This window comes from Megalopta genalis, chromosome 2 (assembly GCF_051020955.1).
Source record: "Megalopta genalis isolate 19385.01 chromosome 2, iyMegGena1_principal, whole genome shotgun sequence".
In the NCBI taxonomy this organism is placed as follows: domain Eukaryota; kingdom Metazoa; phylum Arthropoda; class Insecta; order Hymenoptera; family Halictidae; genus Megalopta; species Megalopta genalis.
This window is the reverse complement of record NC_135014.1, coordinates 19920930-19946584: the sequence shown is the minus strand read 5'-3', so window position 1 is coordinate 19946584 and position 25655 is coordinate 19920930. Positions and strand designations below refer to the sequence as shown.

The window sequence follows — 25655 nt, the reverse complement described above, 5'->3', positions numbered from 1 at the left end:
ATCGAATAAGACATCAAATTTTTTTGTCTTTTTATTCTGTTCATTTTTGAATTATTTTTGGTTTGTTTGAACTTGATCCCATCTCTGCTGAAATACAATTGAAATAAACATTCCACTGCTACAAGGGTGGCCATAATAAAGTACCCGATTTGAAATGGCCGCCATTTGTTATCGCTTCTCTATTCCGTTTGAACAATCGTGCAGTGCACATGTTTATGGAAAAAAGCCATAAGAAGAGCTGGATCGTGTATCGCAGTGAGAAGTGGCCATTCGACCGATATCACTTTTAATTGATACTAAGCTGAAAATTTAAGATCTAAATGAAAGTTTAAACCCAACTTTGTTACATTGCTCTCGTTACATCAGGAATAGTGGCCATTTTAAATCGGATGCTTCCCTAATTCGCGCTCAGATTGCGCACAAGAATGAACAATTTCGAAAGCGGAGATACGATTATTCGAGCATTGCGTCTTGTTTTTTATAGTTGTTGACAATCGGTAAACAACTCAACTTACAATCGCAAAGCTCGTATAATCGTATCTCCTCTTCTCAAATCGTCCATTCTTGTGCGCAATCTGAGCGCGAATTAGGGCGAAATTACTGTATAAAGGACGAGAGTGACTCGATCAAGAGAATAAAGAACATGGCGGGGTCGTGACCATTTAAAGTTCCACGACTCTTATTGGAAGACCCGTTAGTTAGTGGTTCGCCTTTCGGCATACCTCCTCGGATCGTCGATGCAGTATTTCCATTAAAAAGTTCGAATGCCCGTTTGGTCAGCAGAAAAAGAGGCGGACGGCGTCAAGGGTGTGCGAAGGGGTCGGCAGTTTATTCAACAGCGACGATGTTCATGTTCGTTTGACCCCGAAATTGTACGGTTATGTCGTCGCCTATAGTCCACGGAGTTGCGCACTTTCCGCAATTTTCTGCTCGGCAGCGACGCCGAGATCGTTGGCTCTCGTCGCGTTCGGGTCCTCGGAAATGTCCGGTCTCCGCGCGCGGTGGCTCGTCCTTCTGGATGAAGAGATGCTCGCTCTAGGGTGAACCGGTGAAAAAAAAGAAAACGAGCCACGCCAAACTTCGGGCTCTTTATTATACCATTTGGAATCGGCCCGAAGTTCATTTCGCATGATAATGGGGACATTTTGTGTCGCTAAAGCGATATTATCGGTGCTGGCCCGCCCCCGCCGCCGTTGGAAACGGTCCAAAACCGGTCAGGCCGAGTGTCGCCCTCCCGATGAAATTACCTTCGTAACGCATAATGCCGCCGCAGAAACATTATCGCGACACGATTCACTTGACTCGAGAGCAACCGACAAAAACTATGAATATGGTTTTCATTGCATTAATTACTCGCGGCACCGTACCTCCCTCCTCTTCGGAATTCAATGCTCGACTGGGAGAACTCGGTGCCCTGCGAGGGAAGCCTCTCTTTTTGGTAGCACAAACTTCGCGTATATTCTGCTTCGAATTTCTGGCGTTAGCAGCTACGTCTGGGAATGGTAATAAGACGTTTCCGACCCTAATTAATGCGCGACTTATTTGTTGCTACTGAGTGTTCCGGTATTGAGCTCGCGACGCATAGTTGCATTGGTTAATATTCGGACACAGTGCTACAGTCATTTCTCCGAAAAATGTTCGGAGGTCGGAATTGGAATCTGAGAATCTGAGAATCTGAGAATCTGAGAATCTGAGAATACTAAGTCGCGATTCTTCGAGCCTCGTGGCTCATTTTTATAGAAATGGGGCAGTCGACAAGAAAAGGCAGCGGTCAGCATGCCGGTGTACATTAATATGAACACATAGTAATTATATTAATAAATGAATAACTGTCACGAGCTATGAAAATAAATTTTCCTCGTCGATAAATATAATAAGTGATCAGCATCTTATAAATGATTCTTTCTAAATAAAAAGTCTGTAACAATTGCAAGAAGTACAAACTAAATAGAAAGCTATTCCTTTCCTCAATAATTCCAATTCGCTGAAAATAGTATCTTGGCATTCTGAACGTCATTCAATCCCCTTGCCATTTTATGTTACACCTGCTCAATTTTATGCATTTATGACAAAAATGTGTAAATCAAAGGCAAAATATCAAAATCATTTAAACGATTTGAAAATATTATCATATAAACGTCAAATTATTAAAATTACCAGAGAAGGAAATAAATGCAATTAATGGGAACAATTCTTATTTTGCATAAAACAAATAAATAAATTTTCCTCATGACCAGTGATTATCGGCAAGCAACAATTTTGTTTAATTCTTTATAATCGATACGTCCAACTAAAAAGAATTTGATTGAACAAATAATTATTATGCTACGACTTTGTTCCATCTTGATTATAACTAGACCGCGGATATGTACGTGAAATAAAAAATTGTCCGCATCAATTGAATGAAATGGAAAACTGATTAGCAAGCTTATTGTTCGTTTAGTCGGGATTGAAAATAATACATTGGCATTTTCGAGTTCTTTTAATCCTTTCACCATCTTAAATCGCACTCAGCCAATTTCGCCATAAATTCTTGAAGAAATCGAAGATTAGCAGCCGCAGCTCCAGCCATGGGTGAACAAAAACGTGGACAAACGGAATAGCGGCGGGTTAATTATTCAGACAGAGCGATATCCGTTTTCGGGCGTAATTCGTGGAGTCGTAAGTGTTTTAATGCAGCTGTTACGGGGCAAAGTCTAATTACGGTGTTCCGGTTGCACGTCGTATTGCGGCGCTGTTTCGAACGGCCTCGTAAATCTTCGGCTAATAGAGAAAAATGATGGGAACGCGGGCAAGTTAATCTGCGACGGCGTGGCCGGCCACGGGCTGGTGTCGTTGGTATCGCAGTAAACACGCCGAAAAACTCGTAAAGAGGCTTCCGGAAAATACGTACGACGGGCGACGAACGCCGGCCATAATAGACCCTAACGGGCCCGGATGAGGCGAAATTCGTCGACCATTGTTGCGGATTCATTTTCCCTCCAATCTAATACCCCGCGAATACGCCGCGGAAATCCTTTGGATTAAATAGCTGTGCTAAATAGAAATTGCATTTCAATCTCCTCTGGCGATGGATATCGCGAGCTGCACGAGAATGCCCTAAATGCGGCTGAAAGTATGCTAGAAACGAGCGCGAGGTAATACTTTATGCGATAGTGAACTGGTATTGTGAAACAGAAGTTGCTTATTCGAGCCACCGATTTTTAGAAAATAGACGTTGAAAATGAGACTGTGAAGGTAACCGAAGTGTGAAATTTTTAATTAACTCCGCGTGTGCTCGAAGCCATTTTAACTCGAAATCGAAAACAGCGTTTCTGTATTATGGTGTCTTTTGGTGAACTATAGTGTCCACAGTTAACAAAAATAATAGACTAAATTTAAATATATATATAAAAATCGAAGTTCCTGATTTTTATATTATTTAATGAATGTTTCTTTGCAAGTAAAGATTTCATATGCTTTAATGCATTTTATGCATTTGAAATTGCGTATTGTGACACGTGTAACATTTGTACTTTTAACAGTTTTTTGAATATGAACAATGTTGATAATGTATAAATTATTTTCGAATGTTTCGTAACAATTTCTAGTGCTGCACCAAAGCAGAGTTGGATAAAAAGTAATCTGATTAATGAATAACGATTATAAATCGTTAGTTATTGTAACTAATTTATAATAATTTATAAATATACTCGTTAGCTATTGTAACTAATTTATAATAAATTATAAATATACTCGTTAGCTACTGTAACTAATTTATAATAAATTATAAATCAGTAAATTATTGTAATTTATAATAATTTATAAATATACTCGTTATCTATCGTAACTAATTTATAATAAATTATAAATCAGTCAATTATTGTAACTAATTTATAATAATTTATAAATCAATCACTTATTATAACCAATTTTCAATAATTAACCATAGAGGAAATTCCTAAGCATAAACTATATTATTATACAATGATATTACTAAACGTCATTAGACAGATTTTATAAATAAAATGGATTTAAAAAATAAATAAATAAATAGATCTTGAAATATCATTTCACGTGAACATGAATATATTTCGTGGTCCATTACTTTTTCAACTATTCTTGGCCAGGTCTGGCTGTAATTATATTAATAAACGCGATGCAGTAAAATCGATTACACTTTGGTACGAGGTCGAATTGATTCCGGAACAGAATTACTTGGAACGAAAGTGTCCGAAATTACTTGTTGCGTGCGGTATCGCCGGAATTAGTTGTCGGTGTAATTAGTCCGCGCAATTGAGTCTCCGCGACGCGTTTAATTTGGATTTCCATTCGGCGGGGACCATTTTTGCCTAGTTTCGCGCTTATGCTCCGCGGGAACGGCGCGACGCGGCGCTAATGGGTAAAACCGCCGCGTAGATCGCAGATACCGCGCGTAATGTCGCGACCCGCCTGAAAATTGCGAACCGACGTTTTAATTTCAGATAAAAGTGAAATAACTCCCCGCGGATAGATAAAGCTTGGCGCGTTGCACGCGCGGCCGGCCGGCACCGCGAAAGCAATTGTCACATGTGACTCCGCCCTGTCCGTTTTTTTTGTTCGTCGTATCTCGTCTGATAGGTGGACGGTTTTCGATTTTATCATTTTTTTTTTCATATTTTATATTGTGAACCGGCGCAATAACTGCAAGGAACGCGGCTTGCTCGATGCTGTTGAAGAGTCATGGAAACAACGGTTCGAACTTCAAATAGAATATTGTGTACGCAGTTATTTATTGCAAAATATTCTCGCCGTTTTGTTGTGCCGGATATTCCAGATTTCTCGCTGGACTCTGTTTTGCTGTTCATCAAATATATTTGACATTATTTGCTCAGAATATTTTTTTCTGGATCGTTCGTGTAATCTATTTGACGTTATTTACGCTGTATTCTTTGGATCGTTTGTGTATAGTTTATCTTATCTTATTTTATCTGTACAATATTTTTTACAGTGTTCGAGATATTTATTACTTGTTTTTGCAATACTTTTAAAAACGTTTTGCGATATTTATTTATTTTTTCTTGTTTCTGCAATATTTTTTTATTGCTTTTGCGATATTTATTTGGTCTTCTTTCTGCAATATTTTTTATAGCGTTTGCGATATTTATTTCTTCCTCTTTCTACAATATTGTTTATGACACATTTGCGAAATTTATTTCGTGTTATTTCTACGATATTTTTTATATCATTTGTAATATTTATATTCTCTTGTTTTTACAAAATATGGAGATTACTTTGGAGCGTGCTTTATGAAAAGATATTCACGAATATGATGCCTGTCGTGGATTTAGGAATTATTTGTCGAAATTCTGAAAGAAAAATGAAGAGTTCCGAGTGACCACGTTTTCCTACACAATGTTAAAGACAAAACTGTTGTAGAAAAATGGTGCAGTAAAATATTTATTAGAAAGTTGAATGAAGAACGAGGAATTTTTGTTTGATGTTATCAGCAAAATTATTATAGAAAACAGATGCTGTCGTAGGTTTGCAAAAGATCTGCTAAAAAGTTGGAAGAAAAATAAAAAATTTTTATTTTATTACTGCACTATTTCAAAGTAAAATTATTATAGAAAACTGATTCAGTGATAGGTTCGTAAAAGATTTATTCAAAAATTTAAGGAAAAATAAAGAATTTTTGTTTGATATTATGATACTATTTCAAAGTAAAATTATTATAGAAAACTGATTCAGTGATAGGTTTGTAAAAGATTTATTCGAAAATTTAAGGAAAAATAAAGCATTTTTATTGACCTGATGTTTCTGTACAATTTTGTAAGGCAATGATACTGATAAAAACATTGCGAGGAGCGTATGTTAAATGAAATGGTTGAATACGTTGGAAAAGTCCTGGTCGATTTGAAATAGAATATTGCGTTGGTGTATTTATTGCAAAATATCTCTCTCTTTCAATTGCACGGAGCGTTATTGGCATTCAGAAATTTCATACATTTAATACTGCACAATATACCGAAAGTTCCAGTACCAGAACAGTTAGTTAGATACAATGCTATATTAAAAACTTATTCTCAGAATGAATTTAATAATTAATTAATTTTTCTATAGGGCGTTAATAGATCTCTGTTAGAACATCGTGAAATTGTGCAGTTGCAATTTAAAATAAAAGAATTCAAAAATATCAACGCATTATTGTTAATCTATTAAAATGATTAAACAAAGGCAGAACTTGCTATGTAATTATCATTTAATTATCATCAAATTGATGCAGATAATTTTTATTTCGCATACATCATTTTACGAAAATTCGAATTAGAGACATGTTTCCTCCGTCTCAATTAGAAGATTACTAATTGTAAAAATAAAGTAAATATGCCAGTAGACCTCGTTAATGTTTTACGTCCTCTTGAATTTGAATGATCTGCACACGCCATAGACGCATGTAGATCCGCAATCTACCGACAAGTGGCAGCGTTTATAGAATGAAGCGAAAAAGGAACAAAAGTGTTCTGGAACGTAGTGAAAGGACAGGAAATGGACTCCAAGGAAATTACTGTAGTCATTTGTTTGGTTTTTTTTCACGTGCTTTGGCCGACGTTCATTTTTGTTGGGAATATCACGCGGTAACGGTTGAAAACCGTCATGACGATCAGAGATATTGAGCACGGCCGCGTTGGTTTGTGACACATTGGACGACGTTTTAATTCCAGATAAAAGCAAAACGCGACGCCACGATAAAACGCAACTTATAGTTTGAACGCGATAAAACTCCGACCGCAGTCTACCGAAAGTCACTCGCTCTAATTTCCAGCGATTTCGCCGCGTCATTGATCCAGGAGTGACGCGAGGCTAGGGTGGATGTGCCAGTTACTGTGCGCCCTTAAACTAGTCTCTCGCAAGTTTCGGTAAATGAAACAATTTCTTTGACTTAATTGTAACTCTCGAAGCATTCAGCTTGTACTTCAAGGTTCTTCTAGTTATTAAACAGCTTTTTCGAATAAAAATATTTAAATGAATTTTAGATATTAGTCGAGATAAAAGATAATCTATCATGCAGACGTAATTGTGCCAATTAATGTGCTCCAAATACTGTAGACTGTGCCAAATATTGTGGCTCAGGTATTCTAACAATTTTTCGTATAATATGTTCTATATGATATATAATTAGACTTTGAATTTTTATGCAAAATAAAAATTGTCTGTATTAATTGCAAGAAATAGAAACTAAATAGCAAGTTCTTCTTTCTGTAGCAATCTTAATTCATTAAGAATAATAATAACTGATTAAACAGTAATGACATCTTTAAATTCTTTAAATCTTTTCACTATTTTTAATTGCAACTATTTAATTTTGACATGAATACATAAAATCCGAATTGAATTATAATAATTTAGTAATGAGTAATTTTACACTGAAGATGAACAAATACGATATATTATTTTAACACGTTTAGCAATAACTGAATTAATAAATTTGTTAAAATTTCTTTTTTCTACGATCTATTTCAAAAATATATGTTTTTTAACCTTCAGTGAAATTATTATAAAATTAGAATTTTATGTTAAAAAAATACACATTATGTTGGCTCATCTTCAGAAGAATTATTGATGATTAAATGATTGTCTAATAATATATTTCTTTTAGCGAGACTAACAAAGGATGCATCAGTATACGGTTAGATGCAATCAGAATGCAGCTTTATGAACAACTTATCTCTTAATGCATTTGTCTATAATTCAACGTTTCATTTATAATCAGACTTCATGTTTCCATTTAATAAATTCATTATCTTAAAAGACTGCAGATTTTATGCATTTACGGCAGAAGTGGTTAGATGAAATGCGAAACTGTGAAAACAATAAAAAAATTTTAAAATATTGTCACGTCATTGTTAATGCATTAAAAATATCGAGGAAAGGAAATATATGTTTATTATGCATGAATATCCGCAGTCTAAGTATCAATTTTTGTATAAAGTGCACAAGATTTTAAATATTAATACGACATTGTTAATTAATTTATTTTACGTGTTGTTGCTTACTACTAAATCATCGTATTAATGATACAAAATATTGAAGAAATTGTTGTATTGCACTATAAATTTCTTACTGCACCACTGCGTTGAAAATTGATTCGTTAAAAACGATACTCGGTCGCGTTGTAAACAAATTACGATAAATATTGCCCTTCTTGAAAGATCTTAATATTCAAGAATAATTGCTCAAGCGATTATTTCACGTTATTTCAATCAATTTTTCGTGAATGTAACCTTTGATAGACCAGCGCGATGCTCGGTGTACACAGCGCGAACGGTTTTAATGAATTTCTCATTAATGTTTTGGTACTGTTCGCCTCGGAACTGCCTCGAAGTTTCGACAGAATCGGCACACAACCGTCGCGCATTTAGTTCATTAAACCGTTCAGAAACGGTCCGAATCGCGCCAACGTTTATAACTCTGGTGACACTAAATTAATGAATTTGGAAATGCGTTCGCACGGAATGTGTTTTGCACCAAAAACTCGAAACCCTCTGGATAGTTCGACGCGCGGCACCGCGGCTATCAGTTTCGCGTATTATCGACCGTTTAACTCCGCGGTTTCGTTGTGCCCCGCGTCAATTATCTTTATTTAATAATAACGAGCAATTAAACGTGGCGCCACCTAATAAATAGACATTACGTCTGCGTGTAGAACAATAAATCATATCACGTTCTATGGCATACGTTCCTAACCACGTATAATATAGATATATCTGCCACCTTTTGATCTCATCCGAAATAGAACAATTAACCTCGACTATTCCCCTAATTTCGCCTTTAGGACGTTTTGCACTCGAACGAACGGCTCGATATAATTTGAAATTAATATTCTTTTACAAATTTTTAGTGAATGTTATATTTAAGAATTTTTGGCTGATTACTTCGTTTAATTGTTATGACTGCAATGAAATTTAAACATTTCTTTTTCACCTTATATAACATATTGTGCATCGATTAATTGCATGATTTATTGATTCAGACATTTCAACAAAATGTTCTGACATAATATACAACAGAGCATTAAGTCAAAAAAGAAATCAAGTATAGCAATATTTCGTAATGATATAATAATAGATTCATTTTCAAATTTTTCATTAGCGTTGGTATAATATAATAACTAGTCTGCAGATTTTATGTATTATTTATCATATTAATATATTATTTTCCATATTATTATATTATTTATCATATTAATATATCATTTGTCATATTAATACGTTGTTTATCATATTTATGTATCATTTGTTATATTGATACAATATTTATCATATTAATATACTATTTCTCATGTTATTGTGTCATCTTTAAACGATGTTATTCACAAGCATTGCAAATCATTCATTATTTTTCAAACAATAAATAATACTATAATAATACTATACGATACTACTATAATATGATAATAAAATATGATAATACGATAATAATACTATAATAACACTATAATAATCTTCCAAATATATATTCGAAATATTATTTTCTAATTAATAACTTCTTACATCAGAAAATGCCCTTAAAACTTGAAAATACCACAGTACGATGAAAAATTTGATCGATAAGTAGATGGCCGCCTCAGCGCATTTGGAGAAATCATACGACTTTATGGGGACGGCCTAATGTTATGGTTGCGCGCCAGCGAGATATTTGTTAAGCCCCGAAAAAAAAAACGACAACGCCTATTGGATCCGTTCGTGCAATTTAACGACGAATGACCCGACGTAACGGAGCGATACTAATGACGGCGATTCATACACGTATTTCAGAGATGGTGGAATTATACGCATGGGGTTTACGGGTGGTCAGTCTGTTGGTGGCCGTGGAAGGTAGCCAGACGGATCAATATCACATTACTATAAATAATTAATAGACAACGTCCGATCCTATGCGTGCTGTGTACTTCCAAGCTATTTCAATTTTCTGCACTGTTGAATTCGCACCGGCACGGTAATGTTAATTGCGTGTCACGCCGGCGAAACGAGCACGGTACGTTCACATTGATAGCACGGGAAATCTATCATCTCGGTATCGAGTTTGATTATTATATCAATGAAATTGATTCCCGTTCAAAAAAATACTCGATCGCGGTCTTTTTATAATAATCATCGGCTTCGCAGTATGTATTTAGAAATGTTTGAATCAGTATTGGTAAATTAATCTTTTTAAATGGACTAAATAGAATTGAAGCAATGTTGCAATGTTGCAACGTTGAGGAGCAAATAAAATATTTTACATTAAGTCGCTTTTATTTTATAGGTTTCCAAATGATAAAATAGAATCGTTCGCAGATTTTGATGCTCAGACGGATAAATTGCAGTCTATATTATCGAGTTGCATATACTGCAAATAGTATTGAATTGCATGCATTGCATGGAAGAGGCTGATGTTGTATATATCGTGTTGCAAATAATTCCATACCTTAAAATTTTATTCGAATGCATACTTTGCAATTTACAGTGTCGAACTACATACTATGCAATTTACATGATTAAATTACATATTTTGCAGTCTAGAGAATGAAATTACATACATACGTTACTGTCTATGCATATTATTGAATTGCATTCATCGCAGACTACATTATTGAATTGCATGCATTGCCGCTATATTATTCAATTTCATGGTTGCATGTCGAAATAAATTATTTACTTGGAACAATTACGCACCTAAAAGGATATTGAATTGCATACATTACCGCTGTATTAGTAAATTTCAGTGGTCGCATGACGAAAGCTGCTGTTGTTTGAATTATTTACTTGGAAAAATTGCACACCCTAAAGGATATTAAGATGCATACATTGCAATCCATATTATGGAATTGCATACATTGTGGCTAAATAGCATAATTGCATGTACGAAGCTAATGTTGTCTTCATCCTACTGCAAATGATTACACAGCCAAAAGTCTATTCGAATGCATACTTTGCACTCTACATTATTAAATTATGTACACTGCAGTCCACATTATTGAATTGCATACATTACAGTCTATACTATTGAATTGCATAGATTGCAGTTCATATTATTGAATTACATAATTGTAAAACGAAAGATTCTGTTGATTAAATTATTTAATTGGAAAAATTGCACACCCTAATGTATTATATATTAGAATGCATACATTGCAGTCTACATTATTAAATTATATACATTGCAGTCCACATTATTGAACTGCATACATTGCAGTCTATATTATTGAATTGCATAGATTGCAATTTATATTATCGAATTACATGATCGTAAAACGAAAGCTGCTGTTGTTTATGTAATTGGTAAAACTGCACTCCTATCAAAACCATTAATTGCGTTTGGCTATTAAAACAGATAATTGCATTGCTTCGATTTTAAACCGGATGAATTGCACCAGCCAAAACACCTATGCATTTAAAAACATAGATTGCAGTGTACATTATTGCGAAGATTTCATCTTGTGCTGCATTTTTAACGAACAAATAATTTATTAGTTTAGAGAACATCAGAATATAAATTTTGCGTATGATAATTTTCCTGAAATTCATATTGCTTGTAGACAGAGGAAGACTACTATGCTGCGAACGATATTTCGTGTCACGGTGTTCGTGCCGTTTTTGTTAGTCCTCGAGGAAATGTGCAGGATCACCGAGAGGCTTTCAACAGCCTCGGATCTATAGATCCCTTGGTAACCTATGAATGAACTCCAAGGGGTTCATAAAGCACTGGCTTCCTATGGGAATAACGTCTCGTAATTACGAGGAGGTAATTAATTTTAGCTTATATGAGATTCTTGAGGCCTAACGAACGCAGAGAAATTATTAATAGTCCTCCAAGCTTAAAATATGAATGCTATATTAGCAAACACGCCCTATGCACTTATTATACTGCATTATTCTAAACATAGGTAAAACGATTTTATAGCGATTATTCAAACAATTTATTATTTTAATATTTACTTCTAAATCGCAAACCCAATCAAATTGTTGGAAAGCGATTATTGAAATAATTTATCATTTTATTATTTGCCGTAAATCGTAAAACTAATCAAATCGTTCGAGAAAGCGATTATTGAAATAATTTATCATTTTATTATTTACTGTAAATCAGAGAGCTAATAAAATCGCGTGAAAGTGATTATTTAAAAAATTTACCATTCGAGCATTTACTGTCGATAGCAAAATCGATCAAATTATTTGAAAGTGATTATCAAAATAATGCATCGTTCTAATAATTACTGTCAACAAGAAATCTAATATAATTACTTTGACATGATTATCCAAATAATGTAACTACAAATTGCAAAACTAATAACATCATTTTGAAGTGATCGTTCAAATAAAATCTATCATATCATTCTGATATACATATACGATAAACAGCAAAATCGATCAAATCATTTTAACGTGATTGTGATTTATCATTTTAATGTTCACTCGAAGTAACGGAACGTTGATTTTCCGGACAAAAGCGATGCCACCGATGCAACCGGCGCGCGAATTGTTCGAACGCAAACAGGTTCCCATAACTTTTCCACTGGAATCACCTTCTCCTCAAGAACCAGTTCCCACGGTTCATATCGGAGCACAATGACGGATGATTGCTCTCGGCGAGCCTCCGATCCGAAATAATCGAAACACTTCGAACGTCCCCGTTGCCCCGGGAATCGGAAACTTTGCGACAGCCGCGGCCCGAATGTATCGTATTGTTTGAAAAACAGCGACGTTAATGCACAATAATTCAGCGGGTTTGTTGAACTTATGGCTATACGCCGGTTCATGAAATTTCAATGGGCGCGCGTCGGGCCGCGACGGGCCGCGTCGGACCGTGCCGATCCGTAGGTCCGGCGTAATTCGTTATAAATTTTCACGTCGATAATTACTGTCAGCGAGACACAGTGATCGCTCTCGCGCCGCATTATAAACGGAATTGCCTATTCATTACCTAATTAGATGTCGAAAACATGCGGGAGGTCCGGCGCGAGGCGCGCGCGCGCGAGCTAGTTAATATCGGGCATTTAAAAGTATAAACCGTGGAATCCTTGATCAACGCGTATCATCGGCTCCCGATACGGTACCATCCATAATATCTTCCGGATGCACGCGCTAATTACAGCGTTAGGTACTCCGACAACCACGAACTATGTGCCAATAACGGCGAATCGATCGCGGTAACCGAAACTCACCGCTGTTAAGAACGATCGCTCTCGCTTAACTCTCCCGAACCCTCGAGCCCGCTGCCATCATGCGAGAGCCTAAACTACACATCTGCCCTCTCGAGACATCACCCTCCGCGAATTACCGCGATTTTTTGATCAGTCTTTTACACTAAACCCTACGGTAACGGTCAAAACGACCGGTCTCGTATTTTTCAATTTCGAATCATTGATATTGTTTCATTTATTGATTTATTTATGCTTTGGACCGGATGGAGACTTTTAATTGAGTAAACAATTGAATGAATTCCTTTATACATGCTTATATGATGGTAAAGATGGCAAAAGAACTTGTCATTCTCTGACAGGGCGACCCATTTAAATGTCAAATTGTCTTTAAAAGACAATTGATAAATAATGAACAGGTTTCGCGAGGGTCGAGCTTTAGTCGTAAGATTTTACTTATAAGATTTTACTCGCAAGATTTTTCTAGGTCAATGTTTAAAGAAGATACGAAGACCAACTTCATGTTTGAAAATGGAATCGCACATTTTTTGTTGCACCAATCGATGCAGCTCGTTATTTTCTACATGGAAGACATGCGCCAATTATTGCGAAGGATCAATGGATTAGAAGATATCTGAAGCAAGTTTTATTATCTTGCATAAATATTGAAACGTTGAAATAAAAGTTGACATACAGAAAATTCTACGTGATATACGGTGAATAACGAAAACAAGAAAACAATAAATTGATTGTAATTCCCCGTTTAAAATCAATGATATAAAATTTCCATTAAAACAGAATTATAATTAAAAGTTGTGTTAAAAATGTACTGTAAACCAAATTTTTGTAATAAACTTCACTACATAATTTCAAACATTACACATAAATTTCTACAGAAATATACAATTAATTTTATACTCTCCAATCTAAAATTAATTCAGATCTATGAAAAATACTAAAATTGGAAATGTTCTTTTACAATTTCATCGAAAACTCATTATGATTTAATTAAAAACTCTTTACGATTGATACTGATACGAAAAATCCATCGTAATTTAAAATTTATCTTTAAATTCCCATTGAAAATTCGCCACACCTTAAATTTATAATACAAATTTATTATAATCGACATCACCATCGTGGCTATTAAATAATTAAATACAAACTTGCTCGCTTACTCTTGTAATATAAGTTTTGTTTTTAGTACCAATCATTATCATATTTCCATGCGAACATATTGTTAACTAATAAAACTTTCACCGTTTTCGTTTTTCTCCGTAACAAAGTATATATTATTTTCTGCGAAATTAATTTTTCATATTATAAACATTATCAATTAATCCAAGAATTGTTATCCTATTACTATTGTTGTCTGCTGTATATTGCGCAGGAATTTAGCGACGAGCAAGCGTTAATCAAGTAAACTGTGGAAGAAATTGCGGTAGAACGGGTTAATAAAAAGAATTGTTCACAGGCAGGAAACCGTAGAAATAGTAAAACTATTTAACTCGCGGGTTCGAGGAGCCTGTTCGGAGGCAGAGTTAATGGCATGGGCCGGTCGTGTCTCGAATTTCACGACGGGAAAGAATCCCAACGTCGGGAGTTTCAGCGGTGAAACGGGATTACGATATAATTGCTCGGTGGCAGCTGACAATTCGATTCTAATTGTTCCAGTCCGCGGCGAAATACGAGATATTAAAGCCGCCGGGATTCATCTTGTTGCGGGGCTGCTCGCCGGAAGATAAAGTCCTCTTACCCGCTAACTCGATTCGAAGACTTCTCGCGAAACGCTCGCGAAACGCCTGCGAAAGAACCTCCGTAAAACGGATGCATTTTCTGCCCGTCTTCGGGTCCGCAAATTTTGACCCCAATTTTGTGCCAAATAGAGAGATCACGATGAGTCGCGTTACCTGCAGACAAATTTTACGTTGAACTAAATGTTTACAACTTGCGATTTATATTATCTGGAGAAGTGTAAACTAACGTCTGAAATACGAATTTTTTCTAGGATTTAATCCAAACGATTGAGTTCTAAATATTAAGGGAGAAATAATTCAATAAATATAAATCGTACTACGTAATAGGTCATGGAAAAGCTGCAACTTTTTAAAATTATGCAGTTCAAACCGCATCTCAATATCTTTTATATTTCAGAAGTTTGTACGAAGACGTCATTACAATTTTTTATCTGCATCGTTTTTAGAGTTACATGATACATGAGACACCTATATAAATTACTCTCTCTTTCCTTTTTATTAAATTAATAAGTTACATTCTTATTATTCTTTCTTTTGTTGTTAGGATTGCAAAGTTGGGAGCCGGAGTCTTTTTATCAGCTTGGTTTTTTGGGTATTATATCGGGGACATTGTCGAACTAATATGGTCGAGATCTAGTAGGTACATTTATGTTACAATGTAATTTTGAATCTCTTTTAACGAGCAATTTTTGCGGAGCTTCTTTTCGCGATCGTAATTCTTATGCAGCACTCGTCGCATTACGCGAGTTTTTCGCTTCCTGCCAGTGCAGCGGTGGTTATCGTGGCTCATTGACAGTGACCGGTCGGGAAATTTACGATTTCTAGAAAACATTCGTAAGTTAATAAAACTTTTCCCATTTGAACTCCCCGTTGCCGCTCTCCGACGGGGAATTAGTAATTTGGTTCGACTTCAATTTAAACTTGAACCCATTGCCTCCGATGCGTCGCTATTAATTAATCGATTGTTTATCCCTCCGCGTTTTCTCGTTTCATATTTCTCCCATCATTTCGTTACTGTCTATGCTTCGAAATCATCGGAGATAAATGATGGACCATGTTAAATATTTTCGATGGTATTCATTAATTTTTCAAAATATAATTTTCAAGATTCTTTTTGTAGATCTATTATGTAGTGTATACATAGTATATAATAGCAATTTATTTTATTTAATTTCTATAAATTGAGTAATTAGGTGATGATTAATAGCACACTGGATCAAAATATATTTAGGTAATAAAAGTAATCCGATTAATGATTAACATTAATAACTCGTTAGTTATTGTAAACTAGTTATTACAAATTATTATAAATTACTTATTATGAATTATTATTAATTATTACAAATTAGTTACTGTAAATTATTATAAATCAGTTATCTCATAAATTATTGTAAATTAATTGTTATAAATTATAATAAATCGGTTCTTGTAAATTATAATAAATTAGTTATTGTAAATTATTATAAATTATTATAAATTAGTTATAATAACTAACGAGTTATAATTATCAATCATTAATCAGATTACTTTATTGTACAATTATTATAATTGAGTTGAAAGTAATGAAACAATACCCTTAAATTCGTCTGATGTTTTGACAATTTTGTGTCTGATTCAGTCATTTTTGTCATTAGTGCATAAAATCCGCAGTCTGGTGATAAAGTATTATTATAGATTTTATTTATTATTATAATTAATAATTTTTTTATTATTATAAAAAAAAAAAATTCATGCCTTTTAATATAAAATCAATAAAACTTCTGATGAATTTTAGGATATCGTCATTAATATTTTTTACTCTCGATTCAAATTTCTTCTATAATTCTAACAATTGCTGTTTATCAGATATCATTATTTAAACAATTTTGAGGAAAGTTTATGGAAGAAACACAATGTTTCGTAAATTACAGTAATTATAGACTGATAAATTCTTGCAACAATCGCGTGAATATAATTTTATTAGGATAATACACAAGATTGCAAGTGTGACAGATATATTTTTTGATGCATTTTGATGCATTTTGATGCATTTGCGGCATCGTATGTTTGAAGCATTCAAGGAAACTAACATATTCATTAGAATCACTTTCGTCACTGACGTTTGCCACGAGGTGAATTAAGAAATTGTATACAGAAATGCATATTGCAGAGCAGTAATAAAATAAAAGGGAATTGTTATGGCTACGCGTTTAGGCTCGCGTTACGGCTCACCTGGACAGTATCGTATTTTAGGAAGGACCTTTACTGCCTCCGTTGTACATTTTCGCAGTCCCTAAGGGTCCACAGAGTCATCTGAATTTTGTCGAGACATTTTCCTCCCTACCATCCTCGAAGGCAATTATCATATTGAACGATAGTGCCCCTGTGCAACATCCTAACGCTACATAATTCGTTGGACATACCACACCTCTAAACATTGCAAGGTAAAAAATATAATCGAAGATCGTTTCTTCGTATTTCGTACGTGTAGACTGTCGAAAACGAAACAAATCAGTAAATATAAACACGTGACTAGATAGAATGAAAAGGTATAAATACAACAGAAAAATTTTTAAATATTGCTATATTCTCTTTTATATTCGTTAAAATTATCAATTCAAGAAATACGTGAGTGGATTAGAATTGCAAGAATCGTAATGGAGTGACATTTTCGAAAATTTTGACTACAGAGGAAATATATTTTTAATCGACTTCCGTTCGTTGCAATCGACGTAGACAATTTTTATTCTGCCTAAGTATCTGCTTCCTAATTAATAATAACCGATAAATCTTCGACGTCAATTTTTGACTTTTGCCAATTGCACGAAGCACCGTGCATTGTGTCAGGAATCGGCCCAATTCCGCAGCTGCCAATCGCGGCAGACCGTGACGGTCGTCTTTGCGCTCGAAGCAAGCCACGAAGGCAGGCTGCGTCGGAATCGCGTCCCGATCAAACCGCTTCGGAAGGAAATGCACACGCCGGACGCGGCCGATTTCTGATCGAAACCGGTTGTTCGCCGAACGAGGCGAAATAACGCGGTCGTTCCGATGTACACGGGGGACACGTGCGGCCGAGAAGTCATGTTTGCGATCTCGTTGTCCATTCCTCCGGCCGAGGAATTGCTCGAAGCACGCCGCCGTGCATCCCGTGGCTGCGACGACGACGACGACGAGCCACCGGGGCAATAAAACTGCCGCTAAACAACGGTCGATAGTTGGAGAAGAAATGACGAGAAAGAGAGAGAGAGAGAGAAAGAAAGAGAAAGAGGGAGTGAGAAAGAGGGAGAGGAGAAAAGAGAGAAAAAGAAAGAGAGGGAGAGAAACAGAAAGAGGGAGATAGGAAGAGAAAGAAAGGGAGAGAGAGAAAAAAAGAGATAAAATGAGAGATAGAAAGAGAGAGAGAGAAAGCGAGACAGAAAGAGAGATAGAGAAAGGGAGAGAAAAGATGGCGACAGAAAGAGAGAGGGGGGAAGAGAGGGAGAGAAAGAGAGAGAGAAAAGAGAGAGGCAGAAAGAGAGAGAAGTAAAGAGCGAGAGAGAGAGAGAAAGGGTGAGAAAGAGAGGGGAAGGAAAGAGAGAGAGAAAGAGAGAAAAAAGGAGAGTGGAAGAGAGAGGGGGAGAGAGAAAAGAGAGAGAGAGAGAAAAAAGAAAGGAAAAAGGAGTGGAAGAGAGAGGGGGAGAGAGAAAAGAGAGAGAAAGAGAGGGGAAGGAAAGAGAGAGAGAAAGAGAGAAAAAAGGAGAGTGGAAGAGAGAGGGGAAGAGGGAAAGAGTAAGAAAGAGAGAAAAGAGAGAGAGAGAAAAAAGAAAGAAAAAAGGAGAGTGGAAGAGAGAGGGGGAGAGAGAAAAGAGAGAGAGAAAAAAAAGAAAGGAAAAAGGACTGGAAGAGAGAGGGGGAGAGAGAAAGAGAAAGAAAGAGAGAAGAGAGAGGGAGAGAATGAGAAGGAAGAGCGAGGACATAAGGACAAGGACGTCGAAGCTCTGCATCGTTCCTGGGAAAGATCGGGTCAGGTGTGGTCGCCGTGACAATGCCAGTAGAGCCAATGACAGTAACGGTTTCTCGTAGCTGCCGGGACACTCGGCTCCGTTGGGAGGGCCTTAGCTGATGATAGCGGCCAGGATTGCCACGGGAATGCCGTAGCCGGTTGCATCGTGTGTTCATCGCGGCAATAATAACTGCGATCACAGATGTTTCTGATAATATAATAGCCCAACGCGCGAGCCGAGACGTTACGATGATCGCTACGGGTAACGAGCTATGTTAAGATTAGACTTTGTGGCCGGTGTTGCGCGGCGAGATCGTTCGGATTCTATCGGCATCGATGCGCCGCGGTGATCGTAAATGCCTGTTCTTGGTCTTTAGTGCATTGGGTGAAACTGTCGGACGGGCTTTTGGATTCGGTCTCGTTTCTGGAAGTTATCGTTGTCGTTCATTCTTGTGTTTTCGTTAAATAGAATTCTTATTGTAATAATATAAAATTTATTATAATATTTATCGCGCAGGAAATATACATTAGCGAATAAAAAAGCCATCGATAGGTTTTTGATTTTGTTACTGGAGGTTATTGTTACAATTCTGTTTTTTATGTTTTTATTTTAGATGATGTAATTATTTTGATAATATAAATTATATTATAATATTTATCGCGTACAAAATATACATTAGTGTATTGAGTGAAACCATAGATGAGTTTTTGGTTTTATTTCTGGAAGTTATTGTTGCAGTTCCTTTTTTATTTTTATTTACTTATCGCATTATTTTTGTTTATATTTTTATATTAAAATGAGAATGATTTTTGAACAAATTCATTGCTCTTTCAAGTTTTAACAGTTTGTTGAGACACATCCTGGCATGATTTAATAATGTTATATACATACTGCTTGGTGAAAATTTTGTTTCATACTACCTATTATTACAATATTATCCATAGTTCACGTTGGTTGAAGATTTTGGCACTGAAAAAATTCATAGAGTTGCTGTGGAAAGAAAGAATTTGAAAATTTAAACGTTTGAAGATAATATCTGACTTGTACATAGCATAGTGTCTGACATATGGTAGCTTGTACTACTTAAACGATCTCTACACAATGGAATGTAATATTTCGTAAATATTCAAGACATGGAAGACGTTCTATTAATATTTTCAATTCAAATGGGTGAGTATCTTATTGATAATATTCTTCATATTTCTCTAACGAACATATATCCCTTATGTCCTTTAACACGATTATTATTTATTAAATTAGCTTTGCGAATCATTCGTTGAACCGTGTTCGGACACGGAATTATTTAAATTAAAATATCCCTTTTTAATCTTCACTGTACACCTTGCTTAAAAATTTCATATGTTCACCTTGACATGACCTTGACATGACCTTGATATGACCTTGACATGACCTTGACATAACCTTGATATGACCTTGATATGACCTTGACATGACCTTGACATAACCTTGACATGACCTTGATATGTCAAGGTCGCATCAAGGTCATGTCAAGGTTTTGTCAAGGTTATTGATAATATTCTTCATATTTCTCTAACAAACGTCCTTTAACACGATTATTATTTAGTAAATTAGCTTTGCGATTCATTCGTTGAACTGTGCTCGGACACGGAATTATTTAAATTAAAATATCTCATTTACGTACTTTGTTAATCTTCACTGTACACCTTGCTTAAAAATTTCATATGTTACACACAAGCTGTCATGCACACTAGAAAATTAAAACGGCCGTCACGGTTAAATTATAATACTTACTATTTCGGGTCCGAAAAATTAGTAAATATTCTTCAGACATATTCGACAAACTAATAATTATCGCTTCAAATAAAATATAACATGATATTCACAGTTGGGAACAATTACTCTAAATAGGATTCAGCATGAGATTGTATCGGCACAGATGTTTTACCAAACAGGAATTTTTGGTCCTGAAAGTGCCATAATTGCCAGAAATCGTATTACGTTCCCCAATAGGGGACATCCGAGTGCAAAAGGTTAATACGGTCGGACCTCTCGATTATCCAGGCCTCTGTTATCTGAACTCTCTATTATCCGAATACATTTCACATGTAAATTGGTTCACTCTAATACGATCCATATGCAACGTAATTTATTGCACGAATCACTGAAGCGATAGTCTAGCTCTGTAATTAAGTAACTGTTCTGTTATCGGAATATCCGCGTTCCCCTAATTGGTTCGGATAACCGAGGTCCTGTTGCAATGAATCTTTAGACTCGCGTGACAACACCGAAGCCCCGTTAAAAATTGTCACATTACGCTAATCAAAGCAATTGTTGCAATACTAAATTTGTTTGTAGCTAGAAAATTGCTTAAAATTCGAGCGTGACATTCACTCGTTCGTTACTTTTATTTAGTAATTTTATCGATTTTATGTATTTACGAAAAAAAAGATAAATGCTTCGAACGCAAAATAGCAGAAATGTTCAAACCATTTAAGAATATCGTTGGATTACTTTTAACTATTAATAATTATTTAAAGTTGTAACACGTAGCATGATATTTAGAGGATTTACAGCTTCTTTTTGACAATATTTTTATCATATTTGATAAAAGAACACGATGTATTTAATACGACAAATACAATATATAAGCTCGGATAATGGTCCTGGAAATTATGGGGAATTGTTGTGATACGTCGTTGGTATTTATAATAATAATATATATTTATTTATTTATTTATTTATTTATATATATTTTATAATATATATATATATTTACGACAAATACACGACAATACAAGTGATATTCCTGCAAAAAGTACTACAGTGTTGCAAAAACAAAACCCCCACTTTAGCAATCACCAATAAATACCAACGACGTATCACAACAATTCCCCATAATTTCCAGGACCATTATCCGAGCTCGTGTCAGGATTGGATATCACTAGTTCTGCGGTGTCGATCGCCTCGTATAATTCCACCGTCATCGACTGGAAAGCGCAACGTCCTCACGACACGCTAATAAACTTACCGTTAACAATACCGACAACGATTGTTCCATAATGATGTCGTTAGCGTGGTGGCCGAGGTCCGTAGTGGTGACGTTAGTCGCATTAGTCTTATTGTTACCCGGCCGATAACGATAGAGGGAACCCTCTCTTCCTCTTCCTATCCCTTTCTCTATCTCTCTCTCTCTCTCTCCCTCTCTCGCGCACGCTCTTATTCTCTCTCCCTCTCTCTTGCGCGCTCTTATTGTCTCTTTCTCTCTCGCGTGCTTTCTCTCATTTTCTCTTTCTCTCTCGCACTCTCTCTTATTCTCTCTTCCTCTCTCTCATTCTCTCTTTTACTCTCTCACTCGCTCTCATTCTCTCTTTCTCATTCTCGCTCTCTCTCTCTTATTCTCTCTTTCTCATTCTCGCTCTCTCTCTCTCTCTCTTATTCTCTCTTTCTCATTCTCGTTCTCTCTCTCTCTCTCTTATTCTCTCTTTCTCATTCTCGTTCTCTCTCTTATTCTCTCTTTCTCATTCTCGCTCTCTCTCTCTCTTATTCTCTTTTTCTCATTCTCGCACTCTCTCTTATTCTCTCTTCCTCTCTCTCATTCTCTCTTTTACTCTCTCACTCGCTCTCATTCTCTCCTTCTCATTCTCGCTCTCTCTCTCTTATTCTCTCTTTCTCATTCTCGCTCTCTCTCTCTCTCTTATTCTCTCTTTCTCATTCTCGCTCTCTCTCTCTTATTCTCTCTTTCTCATTCTCGTTCTCTCTCTTATTCTCTCTTTCTCATTCTCGCTCTCTCTCTCTTATTCTCTTTTTCTCATTCTCGCTCTCTCTCTTATTCTCTCTTTCTCATTCTCGCTCTCTCTCTCTTATTCTCTCATTCTTTATCTCTCATTCTCTGTCCCTTATTCTCTCTCTCATTTTCTCTTTCTCTTCCTCTCTTTCTCCCTTTCTCTCTCTCTCTCCCTTTATTTCTATTTGTATTTCTAACTCTGTCTCCCTCTATACGAGGAGTTCAAAAAGGTTGGGGAATCACCCCTTTCCTAGTGTTAACGTAATTATGGGACACCCTGTATACTTCAGAGTATGAGATATATAGGATGATCAAAGTTCACGAATCCTCGTGTTTCATCACGCATTGGTACATTTTCCAAGTGGTTGAATTCGTAATTTCACCCTCTACGAGAATACAAACCAAAAAGTACGTGGTTCATTTAAGAAAGAAACGGTGTACTCGAAATCTTGTGAAAAAATAATGACCGTACGAAAGTAACAAGCACTGATTTTATTCATACGTTGTACGAATTTTATCACTGGAAGTACCGATCGAAGTAACTAGTTTCCAATATTTTCATAAACGATTTTACCGAAATTAGAGAAATCTTTTCGTACGAAATTTCTGAACCAACTTTTCCATTACAGCACACGTGGTAATAAATGTCTCGCGAAGTCTGAATAAATGGAATTTCGTCATTGTTACGGAACAATGCACGTCGATTGCATTCTATGTGCCCGGCAGTTCTAGTGTTAGAACAAAAATATCTACTCAATCATTTTCCATCATTAACCCTCCACTGTCACACTTCCTATGCGGAGCATGCGCGTCACACAATTTCCAAACAACTGTCACTCAAAAACTAGCGATACTATCGAGGCCGACAAATTTGGGAATATAATTCGAACATTCTCGAACATCGTTTCCTTCGTTAGAATTTGATAATCTCACTTCCAAGTATATTCAATTGATTGGTAATTTTACTTTTCCGAAAGAAAATATAAGCAATTTTGAACTAATGTGACAGTGAAGGGTTGAAGTTAAAAAAACGCGAGTTTCTTTTCTCTTCGTTCCAAAAAATAGCAATTTTAGAGAAAGATTTTCTAGGCCTCGCATAGACAACAAGTCTCTCTAACATCTGAAAAAGAAAGATACAAATCATTTCGTCCACTTCTGAAACAGTTATTCTGTTTTAAGAAGCGTTTATGTATTATTGAGAGTCAATTGTGTACTCTACTGCGGATCGCAGGTCGAGCTTTACACACGTCTGACGGGGGGAAATCAGTCAATTTTGAAAAAATCCGCTTTTTAAAAAACAATAATATTTTGATAACAAGTATACAGTGAGGCGCAAAAGTGACCACACACCTTTTAAAACGGTGTAACTTCTTTCAAACTGGTTCAAATGACGACTTTTTTTATAAATGTTAAAGGAACCAGTTCACTGTACAATATGGCTAAAATACTTTTTTTCTAATTTAGCTGTTATTTGACTGTGATTTTTAATCATTCACAGCTTACGTCAAGATCAAACGATTTCAATAAAATTTTCAGCATGTATATAAGTTACCGAGAAGCACCAAATGCATTGTTTAAATCTTCATTATAGACTCAGTTTAAAAAAAGTGTATTATTCCAAATAATAATAAACTTAGAAAAATAGCATTTTAGTCATTGTGTGTACAGTGATCTAGTTTCTCTACAATTTACAAAAAATTGTCGTCATTTAGACCAGTTTTAAAAAGGTTATACCGTTTTAACGCTTCCACGACCGCGCTAGAAACCTAAAAAATTTTCATAAAATTAAAATATTACATTCGATTAAACAAAAATTATGAAGCAAACTCACTATATATGCCATCAATTACTTCTTCAGCATTCGTACCTCTTGCAAATCTTAATCAAATTAAGCAACCATTTTTAATTTTTCATCAATTATCAATTCGGTCGTCGGTCGACTGAATTTAAAACGGGGAGATCTCCCCGTTCGGTTGGCTAAGTGTTAAAAGGTGCGCGGTCACTTTTGCGCCTCACTGTACAACAAGGATTTTTGGGATTTCACAGACGGATTCTTTCGAACATCTAACGAAATGAAAAAAAAAAAATGATGCTTTTTAAAAAGCTATTAATACCTCTTCCGCGCGCGCATAGTGTGTTAATGCGGGTCGCTGGTATCCCCGTCTACTTAACGCAGCTTTGTATCCGTGAGCCGGTGTAATCCGCGAACGGTGCCGATACCTGTGGCGGCGTCGATAGCGAGATGCCGGCAGAAGTACCGCATCTGGTCTCGGTGAAAAGGGAGCGGGGACCCAGGGCTTCGGGACGTGCCCGCGTTGACAAGCAGCCGGCCCCGAGAAAGGGGGACGTTTCCAGCGATCCGGTTTGAATAAGTAGTTACCGGTCTAATAGTAGTGCCGGACCGCGACGCCCGTTGAATACCGAATCCAGTAGCTCGCCGCGGAATGAGCAGATTGTTCGGAAGGAGAGAGCCCTGCGGGAAAACGAACGGCCGCCCTCCCACGCCGCCACGCCGCGCGCGTCGACTAGCAGCGTCAAACGGCCATAAACACCTCGGGTCTTTCTTCGACGGCTCCTCTCTCGCTCTCTCTCTCTCGCTCTCTTTCTCTCTCTCTCTCGCTCTCTCTCTCTTTCTTTCTCTCTCTCTCTCTATGTATCTATCTCTTTCTCTCTCTCTTTCTTTCTCTCTCTCTCTATTTCTTTCTCTCTCTCTCTCTCTCTATGTATCTATCTCTTTCTCTCTCTCTCTTTCTTTCTCTCTCTCTCTATTTCTCTCTCTCTCTCTCTCTCTCTCTATGTATCTATCTCTTTCTCTCTCTCTCTCCCTCTCTCTCTCCCTCTCTCTCCCTCCCTCTTTCTCTCTCTCTCTCTCTCTCTCTCTCTCTCTCTCTCTCTCCGTCTCCCCATCACGCTCCTTCTTCCCGCTTTATCTCGTATGCAGCCGGCCCCGGGATATAAAGCGTTTTCGACCCTTAACCGGTCGTCGGCCTTGTCGGCCGATGTCTTTTTGTTGACCTATGCACCGTCAA

At 36.3% G+C, this 25655-nt stretch overlaps 1 protein-coding gene across 1 annotated transcript in view; it reads left to right on the top strand.

Moving 5' to 3' along the window:
• The window catches only part of timeout (circadian regulator timeout), a 439037-nt gene that overhangs the window by 345304 nt on the left and 68078 nt on the right, over positions 1 to 25655 (top strand). The gene's annotated exons all lie outside the window — the stretch shown is intronic.